At 39.0% G+C, this 12,277-nt stretch overlaps 1 protein-coding gene across 2 annotated transcripts in view; it reads left to right on the top strand.

Annotated features, from left to right (window-relative positions):
* Positions 1-12,277, top strand: part of ZFYVE9 (zinc finger FYVE-type containing 9) — a 210,680-nt gene that overhangs the window by 21,180 nt on the left and 177,223 nt on the right. The window lies entirely within an intron of this gene.

Here is a 12,277-nt window from a genome sequence, read left to right as displayed (position 1 = left end):
CTTTGCGTATTCTTCCCCAATTCAAACAATTCGAAATAGCCCTAAAAAAATTCAAGTGCTTCTATCCGACCAATCTTCTGTTCAGTTTTTCCCCCATTCAATTTTAACTTTCTGATCCTTAATACTTTCCATTAGCCTTCTTTTATCTTGATTTATCTTCAACATTTTTGGAAAAAACTCTTCAGTTTCTTCATGAACATTAACTATGCCCTTGAAGTTGTTCTCCTCTACATCACTCATGTCTATGAGGTGCTCCCCAGAACTAAATATGAGACAAGTCTTGGCTCGAGGGCCAATGGCCTAATCAACCTGCTGACCAAACTGTGGGAGAGAGGAAAGAGTTGGCAACAATGGCCGCTCCACTCCACTCCCACTTGGTTGCAGGCTCCAGCAAAATGGTGCTGACCTATTTTATTTTTATTTATTAATTTTCTTTTAGTTTAGGTCTGTTAGAGATGATTTAGTTTAGTATTCTAACATTCTAATTTGGTTAGATCTTTCGAATACTGATTCTTTGATCCAGCAGATTCAGCTGTCATACTTTTCTTTATATCCATCACATATTTAATTATTGTGCCATAAATGGCCACATCCAAATCATTAATAAAAATGTTAAACAGGAGCAGGCACGGTAGCTCACATCTGTAATCCCAGGACTTCGGGAGGATCACTTGAGCCCAGGAGTTTAAGACCAGCGTGGGCAACATAGTGAGACCTCATCTAAATTATTTAAAAAAAAAAAGTTAAATACGATAAGACCAAGAATCAAGCTCTAGGCCATGCAATTGGCGATGTGCTTTCAGATGGATAGATATTTATGGTCAACACTATTCAGCCTGTTAAAAATTGACCATATTGAATATGACCCAAATTTCTACCTTTTTTTTAAGACAGGGTCTCACTGTTGCCCAGGCTGGAGCGTAGTGGCTCAATCACTGCTCACTGCAACCCCCGCCTCCTAGGCTCAAGCCATCTTCCCACCTTGGTCTCCCCAGTAGCTGGGACTATAGATGCGCACCACCACACCTAGCTAATTTTTTTTTTTTTTTTTTTGTAGAGACGGGTTTTCACCATGTCGCCCAGACTGAATTTCTACATTTATTGCTTAAAAGACAATGAGTATATATCTTTTTTGTTTGTTTGTTTTTTAAGATGGGGTCTCATTCTGTAGCCCAGGCTGGAGTGCAGTGGCATGATCTCGGCTCACTGCAACCTCTGCCTCCCAGGTTCAAGTGATTCTCCTGCCTCAGCTTCCTGAGTAGCTGGGATTACAGGCATGCACCACCACGTCCAGCTAATTTTTGTATTTTTAGTAGAGACGGGCTTTTAACACATTGGCCAGTCTGGTCTTGAACTCCTCACCTCAAGTAATCCACCCGCCTCGGACTCCCAAAGTGTTGGGATTACAGGCAGGAGCCACTGCGCCAAGTCGACAATGAGTATATATCTTTATACATCTATCTATCTATCTATCTGTTTGCACCGAGCCAACAATGAGTATATATCTTTATACATCTGTCTGTCTGCGCCCAGCTGACAATGAGTATATATCTTTGTCTGTCCGTCCGTCCGTCCGTCCATCCATCCATCCATCCATCCATCCATCCTTTGCAGACATGCACTAGACCAAGGCTAACAAGGCATTGAGGCAGAAAAGGAAATGAAGCTATTTGGCTATAGATGATTGCTGCTTTCCTTTCTAAGTAAGCACTTGCTTTTGGCTTTTATCTGCCAGTAATCAGCTGGGTGATCTTGGAAAAGTGACTCAGCCTTTCAGGATTTGAGATTCTTAGCAGTAAAATAATATGATTGGGAAGTTTGTAGAGACAAAGCAGAATGGTGTCTGTCAGAAGCTGTGGGGAAGGGGAGATGGGGAATCAGTGTTTAATAGGTAGAGAGTTTCAGTTTGGGAAGATGAAAAATTTCTGAAGATGGTTGGAGGTAATGGTTGCACAACTGTGTGGACATATTTAATGCCACCAAATTGCACACTTTTAAAAATAGCTAAAATGGTAAATATGTGTATTTTACCACAATAAAAAAAGAAATCCAGAAAATAAATTAAGAGTAGGCTGGTATTGAACAATAGTAACAATAATGTTAAGGGACCCCACTGCCTTTCTTGTTTTTAATTATATAAATATAATAAAAAAACTCATATCAGACTTAGTGGTGAAATACTGAAAGAATTTTTATTAAAGTCAGAAACAAAAGAAAATGTCCACCTTCACCATTTTCAGAGGAACTATCAGTGTAATTAGACAAGAAAGAGATCATTAGAAAAAGGCAAGTGGTTTGGTGGAGGGGCCTCATTGAGATCTTTCAATATGAATTAGAGAAAAGGAAGGGGAAGGATAATGGGACCCCTGAACAGTCTGTGAGGGAGTTTTGTGTGTGTACATGCATGTGTGTGTATATAGAAGGGAACAGAATAAATCAGTTGAGACCTGGGGGAAAATATGATTGAATTAGATGGCCCGCAGAATCACCACTGAGAATAGGTAAATGGGAGATAGAAGGCAAGTTTATGGGATGTATGTATCTGAACTTTTCTATATGCTGCTTCAATCAGAGCACTTTTCTGTGAGCTCCTATTGGGATTCTGCTGTTAATAGAGGTTTTGCTGTTAAGAGTTTAGAACCATTGGCTTAGAACTCTGGATTCTTCTGACAGAAAAGTTTACTATTTCAGGTTCAATTCAATAGTTAGTGATCAGCATAGTTCCTAGAACGTGGCAAAGTGATTGAAATGGTCAGAACAATCATTGAAGAGATGGGCATATAAATAATAACAGCAAATTTGTCTTCTAGACTGTGTCATCAATTATTGGAGGATTGGAAGCATATCTTGTATCCTACTTAGCTCCTCTTCTTTGACTCTCCTGCTATTTGTGCTCTGTTTTAATGCCCTCTGTTCTTTGAAGCAACAGTAGTTACGTGGAAAAAGGGGTGAGTTTGCATACCGTCACACTTTGGTATGCAGTAGAAGTGCCTACTTCATATTTCCATTTTGTCACACAGAATATTAAAAAGACTTTACTCGAGTTGAGATTTAACAAAGTTAATAATTTTTATTGCTTCATCAGTCAAGTGAAACTGATGTTTTAGAACAACTGAGAGTGCATGGCAGTGAAGAATAAGACTACCAGTATAGTTTGGTATTGCTGCCTTGATTATTGCTAAGGTGCAAGCAGTTCTACCCATCATTGCTATTGTGCTTTCACTGCAGTTGTCAACATGGTGAAAAGGGCATACATACTAAGATGTGGATTCCCGCGAGTCTGTGGACTACAATTTGAGAACCACTGGAGTAATCTGAACTCATCCCATTTTTAGTTTGAATGTTGCAACCTGCACTTTACCTCATAAGATTAGCTAGCCTGTTTAAAAGTTTTTATAAATTCAACAACCTGGTTAGATAAACTCTATTGAGTGTTTAACTGACTTAATCATTTTAAAATGTTTTAATAATACAGGGCTTAATCTATATCCTTCATGATTTTTCATCTGAACACTTTATTGTTTGCTTATATATACTAATTCTACCCTGATGATTAAAAAAAAAAGTTTTAGGCTGGGTGCGGTAGCTTATGCCTGTAATCCCAGCGTGAGGAGGCCAAGGTAGGAGCATTGCTTGAGCCCAGGAGTTCGAGACCAGCCTAGACAACATCTTGTCCCATCTCTACAAAAAACAAAAAAGTCAGGCATGGTGACACGCACCTGTAGTCCCAGCTGGAGGCTGAGGTGGGAGGATCACCTGAGCCTGGGGAGGTCAAGGCTGCAGTAGCTGTGATAATGCCACTGCACTCCAGCCTGGGTGACACCAGATCTTAAGAAGAAAAAAAAGTTTTAAGGCTTACATTTCATGCTTATTTACTCTGAACAAAGCTTTTTAAAAAATGTATCAATTGATCTTTATAAAAAATAATTCCCATTAGCAGAATAAAGATTATGTATTGAATATGATTCCAATATAATTAAAAAAGTTTTGCAAAAGGAGTCATAAAAAGAAATGTCTGCTTCATTAAAGTTGCATATTAATACAAACACATGGTATCAGTAAGAACTCTGCCATTGTCAGGATTGCTATAGTTTAGGCCTCTTGTTTCTAAGTCCTCAGGCAGCTGCAGTTGCTCTGTATATCACATTACATAGCTCACCTTCTGTTTCTCATTGAAGAAAAATGAGGCATAGGATGTGCAGTGATCTAATGTTAGGTACTTCCTTGACCCCATCAATCTTGGTGGATAAATAAGCTTTGAAGCATGATTTCAAGCACTTGATAGTGTTTCAGCAGTAGTCTTGGTAAGTGGACGAAGCCAGTGATTTGGCCTGCCTTGGATGGATAAATGAAATTGCACGTTGCCATGAAGACCCATCTCACTCAACAGCGCATGAGGTACATATGAATCCTCGCCTTGGTAATGTTCTAGAGGTGAATATTAGCATAGATCTAAAAATAACCTACCCTTTTACCCTGATATATGATGCCACCGTCACTTGTAGAGTACAAAAATGTATACAAATCTTGCCACACTTTGGTTACAGGACACCCACTTCTCAGAAACACCTCATCAGAAAGCACATACAAATCATCAACTGTCATTGCTTTAATTTTGATGTGAAGCCAATCAAGAGTACAGTAATACTCTTGATTCTGCATATCCAAACAAAGTCACAGCAACAAGCAGGTGAACTGAAGATAACTTCAAGAGAGCCTTCATGATACCAGGTCCAAAGCAAAGACCTCTCAGTGTGCAGACAGCAGAATCACAGTTGATCTTTGGAACATTCAGATCCTGTGAGATGCTTGCAGCAAAAATCTTTGTTTCTGTAGCTTTTTGGAGAAAAGGCAAATAAATTTAGGATTAGTGAAATATTTTCAGCAGGCTGTTGAAAGGAGTTGTAAGTTGCATTATAGTATTATATGCATTTTGTCATTGTGTAGATCATAGAGTGGTTTCTGTGTGAAATTTGGGGCTTCCTTAGGAGTTAGGAGGGACTGCTTTCATTTAGTATACTTCTTATTTAAGAAAACTTATTAAAATCTGTCATAAAGCAAATTTGAAAATAGAAACAAATTAAGTTTGTGTTACAGATTAGATTCCTCCTCCTCTTCCTCCTCTTCATCTTCTTTTTTTTTTTTTTTTTGACAGAGTCTCGCTCTGTCATCCAGGCTGGAGTGCAATGGTGCGATCTCGGCTTACTGCAACCTCTGCTGCCCAGGTTCAAGCAGTTGTCCTGTCTCAGCCTCCTGCATTGCTGGGGCTACAGGCGCACGCCACCACACCCGGCTAGATTGTGTATTTTCAATAGAGACGGGGTTTCACCGTATTGGTCAGGCTGGTCTCAAACTCCTGACCTCAGGTGATCTGCCTGCCTTGGCCTCCCAAAGTGCTAGGATTACAGGCGTGAGCCACTGTGCTTGGCCTTTTTTTTTTTTTTTTTTTTAAAGCAACAGGGTCTTGCTTTGTAGCCCAGGCTGGAGTGCGGTGGCTTGATTGTGGCTCACTGTGGCCTTGACCTCAGGCTCAAACAAGCCTCCCATCTCAGCCTCCCAAGTAGCTGGGACCACAGACACACACCACCATGCCTGGCTAATTTTTTACTATTTTGTAGAGACAAGGTCTTCCTACGTTGTCCAGGCTGGTTTTGAACTCCTGGGATCAAGCAATATTCCTGCCTCAGCCTCCCAGAGTACTAGGATTACAGGTATGAGCTACCACGCCTAGCCAGATTAGATTCTTTAAAAGCAAATTCTAGATGAGGTATCAGGTTTCTTTTAATGTATTGAAATTTTGTTGTATTGATTTTTGCTGGAAATAAGTGGCAGTTGGCCTTATTGACCCTAATCTGACCCCCCTGGAAACTCCTTTCCTGTCATCTGCTACTCTTTCCCTCCCTTAATCTGTGCTTTGTTCTTGCTGTCCCTCTGTTTTTAACTACCTTCCTCTGAATTCCCAGATTGCTCCCTGACATCCAGATCTTGATGTGACTCAGTGAGACTTTCTCTGGCTGCCTAATTTAAAATTGTAACCCCCTAGCCGAGTGCAGTGGCTCATGCCTATAATCCTAGCACTTTGGGAGGCAGAGGCGGGTAGATTGCTTGAGTCCAGGAGTTTGAGACCAGCATGGGCAACATGATAAAACCCAATCTCTACAAAAAATGCAAAAAAACTAGCCAGACGTGGTGGTACATGCCTGTACTCCCAGCTTGGGAGGCTGAGATGTGAGGTTCACCTAAGCCCAGGAGGTCAAGGCTGCCATGAGCCATGATTGTGCCACTGCTCTCCAGCTTGGGTGACAGAGCGAGACACTGTCTGAATAAAATAAAATAAATTTATAACCCTCAAATTTTCCTATTTTTCATCTTAACACATCATCTAGCATATCATATATTTTACATGTTTATCTTGTTTATCATTCATTTCCATCCATTAGAATGTAATCTCTGCGAGGGCTCAGGTTTTGCCTGTTTACTTGCTGTTTCATCTCCAGTGCTTATACTCAAATTCAACAACCTGGTTAGATAAACTCCACTGAGTGTTTAACTGACTTAATTATTTAAAAATGTTATAATAATAGAGGGCTTAATCTGTACCCTTGATTGTTGAAGGAACACAGTAACCAGGTGCTCAAGTATTGGTTGAGTGAATATTTATATAAATGTGAATTATGTGGAGATTTTTATTGTAATTATGTTGTAATGAGATTTGACCCCAAAACTTGCTATTATGAAGTACTTGTACCCTAACTCCTTGCTATCCTCTTATTTTCAACTTGGTCTAGGCCTTTAGTAAGCTAATACATTTGTTGAATGGATTTGTCAATCAGTAAGCCTCAATTTTTTCCTGCAGAAATACATTTTCGTTATGTGATGTAACAGTTACATACGTTGAAACAGCCAAGAATTCATTTTGACCTTTTGCAGATTTTACTTAAGAAGATTTTGAAAAATTTTATTGCTCTTTTTAAAAAATTCTTCCTATCTTCATTTAATATTCAGTTCAAAGCTTTTCATGAAGTCTTGTTAGATAATTCTAAGCTGTAATAATTGTTTCCTCTTAGTTTCTATAACATTAATTTATGAACATACTAATATTTGTAAATCCATTGCATCATTTATTCATTTGACGATACTTATTGACCCATTTACTCTAATTTGCTGGCATATAGTTTTTCATAGTAGCCACTCATGATCCTTTGAATTTCTGTGGTATCAGTAATAATGTCTCCTTTTTCATCTCTGATTTCGTTTGAGTCTTCTTTTTTTCTTAGTCTGGCTAAAGGTTTGTCAATTTTATTTATCTTTTCAAAGAAACTGACATTTGTTTCATTGATCTTTTGTATTGTTTTCATTTCAAATTCATTTCTTTTTTCCTTTTAATTTTCAAATTCGTTTATTCTCTGATCTTTATTACTTCTTTTCTTCTAATTTTGGGTTTGGTTTGCTCTTGCTTTTCTAGTTCTTTAAGATGCATCATTAGGTTATTTATTTGAAGGTTTTTCTTTTTTGATGTAGGCACTTAGAGCTATAAATTGTCTTCTTAGTACTGCTTTTGCTGTATCCCACAGGTTTTGGCATGTTGTGTTTCCATTATTATTTGTTTCAATAAAATGTTCAATTTCCTTACTGGCCATTCAGGAGTATATTGTTTAATTTCCATGTGTTTGTATGGTTTCCAAAATTCCTCGTTATTGATTTGTAATTTTATTCCCTTGTGGTCAGAGAAGATGCCTGATATTATTTCCATGCTTTTGAACGTTTTAAGGCTTGTTTTGTGACCGAACATATGGTCTCTACTTGAGAATGATCCACATGCTGAAGATAAAAATGTATATTCTGCAGTTATTGGATGAAATGTCCTGTTAATATCTATTAGGTCCATGTGTTCTATAGTGCAGATTAAGTCCGATGGTTTTTTTTTTTTAAAATTATACTTTAAGTTTTAGGGTACATGTACACAATGTGCAGGTTAGTTACATATGTATACATGTGCCATGCTGGTGTGCTGCACCCATTAACTCGTCATTTAGCATTAGGTATATCTCCTAATGCTGTCCCTCCCCGCTCCCCCCACCCGACAACAGTCCCCAGAGTGTGATGTTCCCCTTCCTGTGTCCATGTGTTCTCATTGTTCAATTCCCATCTATGAGTGAGAACATGCGGTGTTTGGTTTTGTCCTTGTGATTGTTTACTGAGAATGATGATTTCCAATTTCATCCATGTCCCTACAAAGGATGTGAACTCATCATTTTTTATGGCTGCATAGTATTCCATGGTGTATATGTGCCACATTTTCTTTTTTTTTTTTTTTTTTTTTTTTGAGACGGAGTCTCGCTCTGTCGCCCAGGCTGGAGTGCAGTGGCGCGATCTCGGCTCACTGCAAGCTCCGCCTCCCGGGTTCACGCCATTCTCCTGCCTCAGCCTCCCGAGTAGCTGGGACTACAGGCGCCTGCTACCACGCCCGGCTAATTTTTTGTATTTTTAGTAGAGACGGGGTTTCACCGTATTAGCCAGGATGGTCTCGATCTCCTGACCTCGTGATCCGCCCGCCTCGGCCTCCCAAAGTGCTGGGATTACAGGCGTGAGCCACCGTGCCCGGCCGTGCCACATTTTCTTAATCCACTATATCATTGTTGGACATTTGGGTTGGTTCCAAGTCTTTGCTATTGTGAATAGTGCCGCAATAAACATACGTGTGCATGTGTCTTTACAGCAGCATGATTTATAGTCCTTTGGGTATATAGCAGTAATGGGATTGCTAGGTCAAATGGTTTTTCTAGTTCTAGATCCCTGAGGAATTGCCACACTGACTTCCACAATGGTTGAACTAGTTTACAGTCCCACCAACAGTGTAAAAGTGTTCCTATTTCTCCACATCCTCTCCAGCACCTGTTGTTTCCTGACTTTTTAATGATCGCCATTCTAACTGGTGTGAGATGGTATCTCATTGTGGTTTTGATTTGCATTTCTCTGATGGCCAGTGATGATGAGCATTTTTTCATGTGTCTTTTGGCTGCATAAATGTCTTCTTTTGAGAAGTGTCTGTTCATATCCTTTGCCTGCTTTTTGATGGGGTTGTTTGTTTTTTTCTTGTAAATTTGTGTTCATTGTAGATTCTGGATATTAGCCCTTTGTCAGATGAGTAGGTTGCGAAAATTTTCTTCCATTTTGTAGGTTGCCTGTTCACTCTGATGGTAGTTTCTTTTGCTGTGCAGAAGCTCTTTAGTTTAATGAGATCCCATTTGTCAATTTTGGCTTTTGTTGCCATTGCTTTTGGTGTTTTAGACATGAAGTCCTTGCCCATGCCTATGTCCTGAATGGTAATGCCTAGGTTTTCTTCTAGGGTTTTTATGGTTTTAGGTCTAACGTTTTAAGTGTTTAATCCATCTTGAATTAATTTTTGTATAAGGTGTAAGGAAGGGATCCAGTTTCAGCTTTCTACATATGGCTAGCCAGTTTTCCCAGCACCATTTATTAAATAGGGAATCCTTTCCCCATTGCTTGTTTTTCTCAGGTTTGTCAAAGATCAGATAGTTGTAGATATGCGGCGTTATTTCTGAGGGCTCTGTTCTGTTCCATTGATCTATATCTCTATTTTGGTACCAGTACCATGCTGTTTTGGTTACTGTAGCCTTGTAGTATAGTTTGAAGTCAGGTAGCATGATGCCTCCAGCTTTGTTCTTTTGGCTTAGGATTGACTTGGTGATTCGGGCTCTTTTTTGGTTCCATATGAACTTTAAAGTAGTTTTTTCCGATTCTGTGAAGAAAGTCATTGGTAGCTTGATGGGGATGGCATTGAATCTATAAATTACCTTGGGCAGTATGGCCATTTTCACGGTATTGATTCTTCCTACCCATGAGCATGGAATGTTCTTCCATTTGTTTGTATCCTCTTTTATTTCATTGAGCAGTGGTTTGTAGTTCTCCTTGAGGAGGTCCTTCACGTCCCTTGTAAGTTGGATTCCTAGGTATTTTATTCTCTTTGTAGCAATTGTGAATGGGAGTTCACTCATGATTTGGCTCTCTGTTTGTCTGTTATTGGTGTATAAGAATGCTTCTGATTTTTGTACATTGATTTTGTATCCTGAGACTTTGCCGAAGTTGCTTATCAGCTTAAGGAGATTTTGGGCTGAGACAATGGGGTTTTCTAGATATACAATCATGTCATCTACAAATAGGGACAATTTGACTTCTTCTTTTCCTAATTGAATACCCTTTATTTCCTTCTCCTGCCTAATTGCCCTGGCCAGAACTTCCAACACTGTGTTGAATAGGAGTGGTGAGAGAGGGCATCCCTGTCTTGTGCCAGTTTTCAAAGGGAATGCTTCCAGTTTTTGCCCATTCAGTATGATATTGGCTGTGGGTTTGTCATAGATAGCTCTTATTATTTTGAGATACGTCCCATCAATACCTAATTTATTGAGAGTTTTTAGCATGAAGTGTTGTTGAATTTTGTCAAAGGCTTTTTCTGCATCTACTGAGATAATCATGTGGTTTTTGTGTTTGGTTCTGTTTATATGCTGGATTACATTTATTGATTTGCTTATATTGAACTGGTCTTGCATCCCAGGGATGAAGCCCACTTGATCATGGTGGATAAGCTTTTTGATGTGCTGCTGGATTAGGTTTGCCAGTATTTTATTGAGGATTTTTGCATCAATGTTCATCAAGGATATTGGTCTAAAATTCTCTTTTTTGGTTGTGTCTCTGCCCGGCTTTGGTATCGGGATGATGCTGGCCTCTTAAAATGAGTTAGGGAGGGTTCCCTCTTTTTCTGTTGATTGGAATAGTTTCAGAAGGAATGGTACCAGTTCCTCCTTGTACCTCTGGTAGAATTCGGCTGTGAATCCATCTGGTCCTGGACTCTTTTTGGTTGGTAAGCTGTTGATTATTGCCACAATTTCAGATCCTGTTATTGGTCTATTCAGAGATTCAACTTCTTCCTGGTTTAGTCTTGGGAGAGTGTATGTGTTGAGGAATTTATCCATTTCTTCTAGATTTTCTAGTTTATTTGTGTAGAGGTGTTTGTAGTATTCTCTGATGGTAGTTTGTATTCCTGTGGGATCGGTGGTGATATCCCCTTTATAATTTTTTATTGCGTCTATTTGATTCTTCTCTCTTTTTTTCTTTATTAGTCTTGCTAGCGGTCTATCAATTTTGTTGATCCTTTCAAAAAACCAGCTCCTGGATTCATTAATTTTTTGAAGAGTTTTTTTTTTATCTTTATTTCCTTCAGTTCTGCTCTGATTTTAGTTATTTCTTGCCTTCTGCTACCTTTTGAATGTGTTTGCTCTTGCTTTTCTAGTTCTTTTAATTGTGATGTTAGGGTGTCAATTTTGGATCTTTCCTACTTTGTCTTGTGGGCATTTAGTGCTATAAATTTCCCTCTACACACTGCTTTGAATGTGTCCCAGAGATTCTGGTATGTTGTGTCTTTGTTCTTGTTGGTTTCAAAGAACATCTTTATTTCTGCCTTCATTTTGTTATGTACCCAGTAGTCATTCAGGAGCAGGTTGTTCAGTTTCCATGTAGTTGAGTGGTTTTGAGTGAGTTTCTTAATCCTGAGTTCTAGTTTGATTGCACTGTGGTCTGAGAGACAGTTTGTTATAATTTCTGTTCTTTTACATTTGCTGAGGAGAGCTTTACTTCCAACTATGTGGTCAATTTTGGAATAGGTGTGGTGTGGTGCTGAGAATAATGTATATTCTGTTGATTTGGGGTGGAGAGTTCTGTAGATATCTATTAGGTCTGCTTGGTGCAGAGCTGAGTTCAATTCCTGGGTATCCTTGTTAACTTTCTGTCTCGTTGATCTGTCTAATGTTGACAGTGGGGTGTTAAAGTCTCCCATTATTATGTGTGGGAGTCTGAGTCTCTTTGTAGGTCACTCAGGACTTGCTTTATGAATCTGGGTGCTCCTGTATTGGGTGCATATATATTTAGGATAGTTAGCTCTTCTTGCTGAATTGATCCCTTTACCATTATGTAATGGCCTTGTCTCTTTTGATCTTTGTTGGTTTAAAGTCTGTTTTATCAGAGACTAGGATTGCAACCCCTGCCTTTTTTTGTTTTCCATTTGCTTGGTAGATCTTCCTCCATCCTTTTATTTTGAGCCTATGTGTGTCTCTGCACGTGAGATGGGTTTCCTGAATACAGCACACTGATGGGTCTTGACTCTTTATCCAATTTGCCAGTCTGTGTCTTTTAATTGGAGCGTTTAGTCCATTTACATTTAAAGTTAATATTGTTATGTGTGAATTTGATCCTGTCATTA

Source organism: Pan paniscus, chromosome 1 (assembly GCF_029289425.2).
Source record: "Pan paniscus chromosome 1, NHGRI_mPanPan1-v2.0_pri, whole genome shotgun sequence".
NCBI classification, from domain to species: Eukaryota; Metazoa; Chordata; class Mammalia; order Primates; family Hominidae; genus Pan; species Pan paniscus.
Note: the sequence above shows the minus strand (reverse complement) of the source record. Positions and strands in the feature narration are given on the sequence as shown.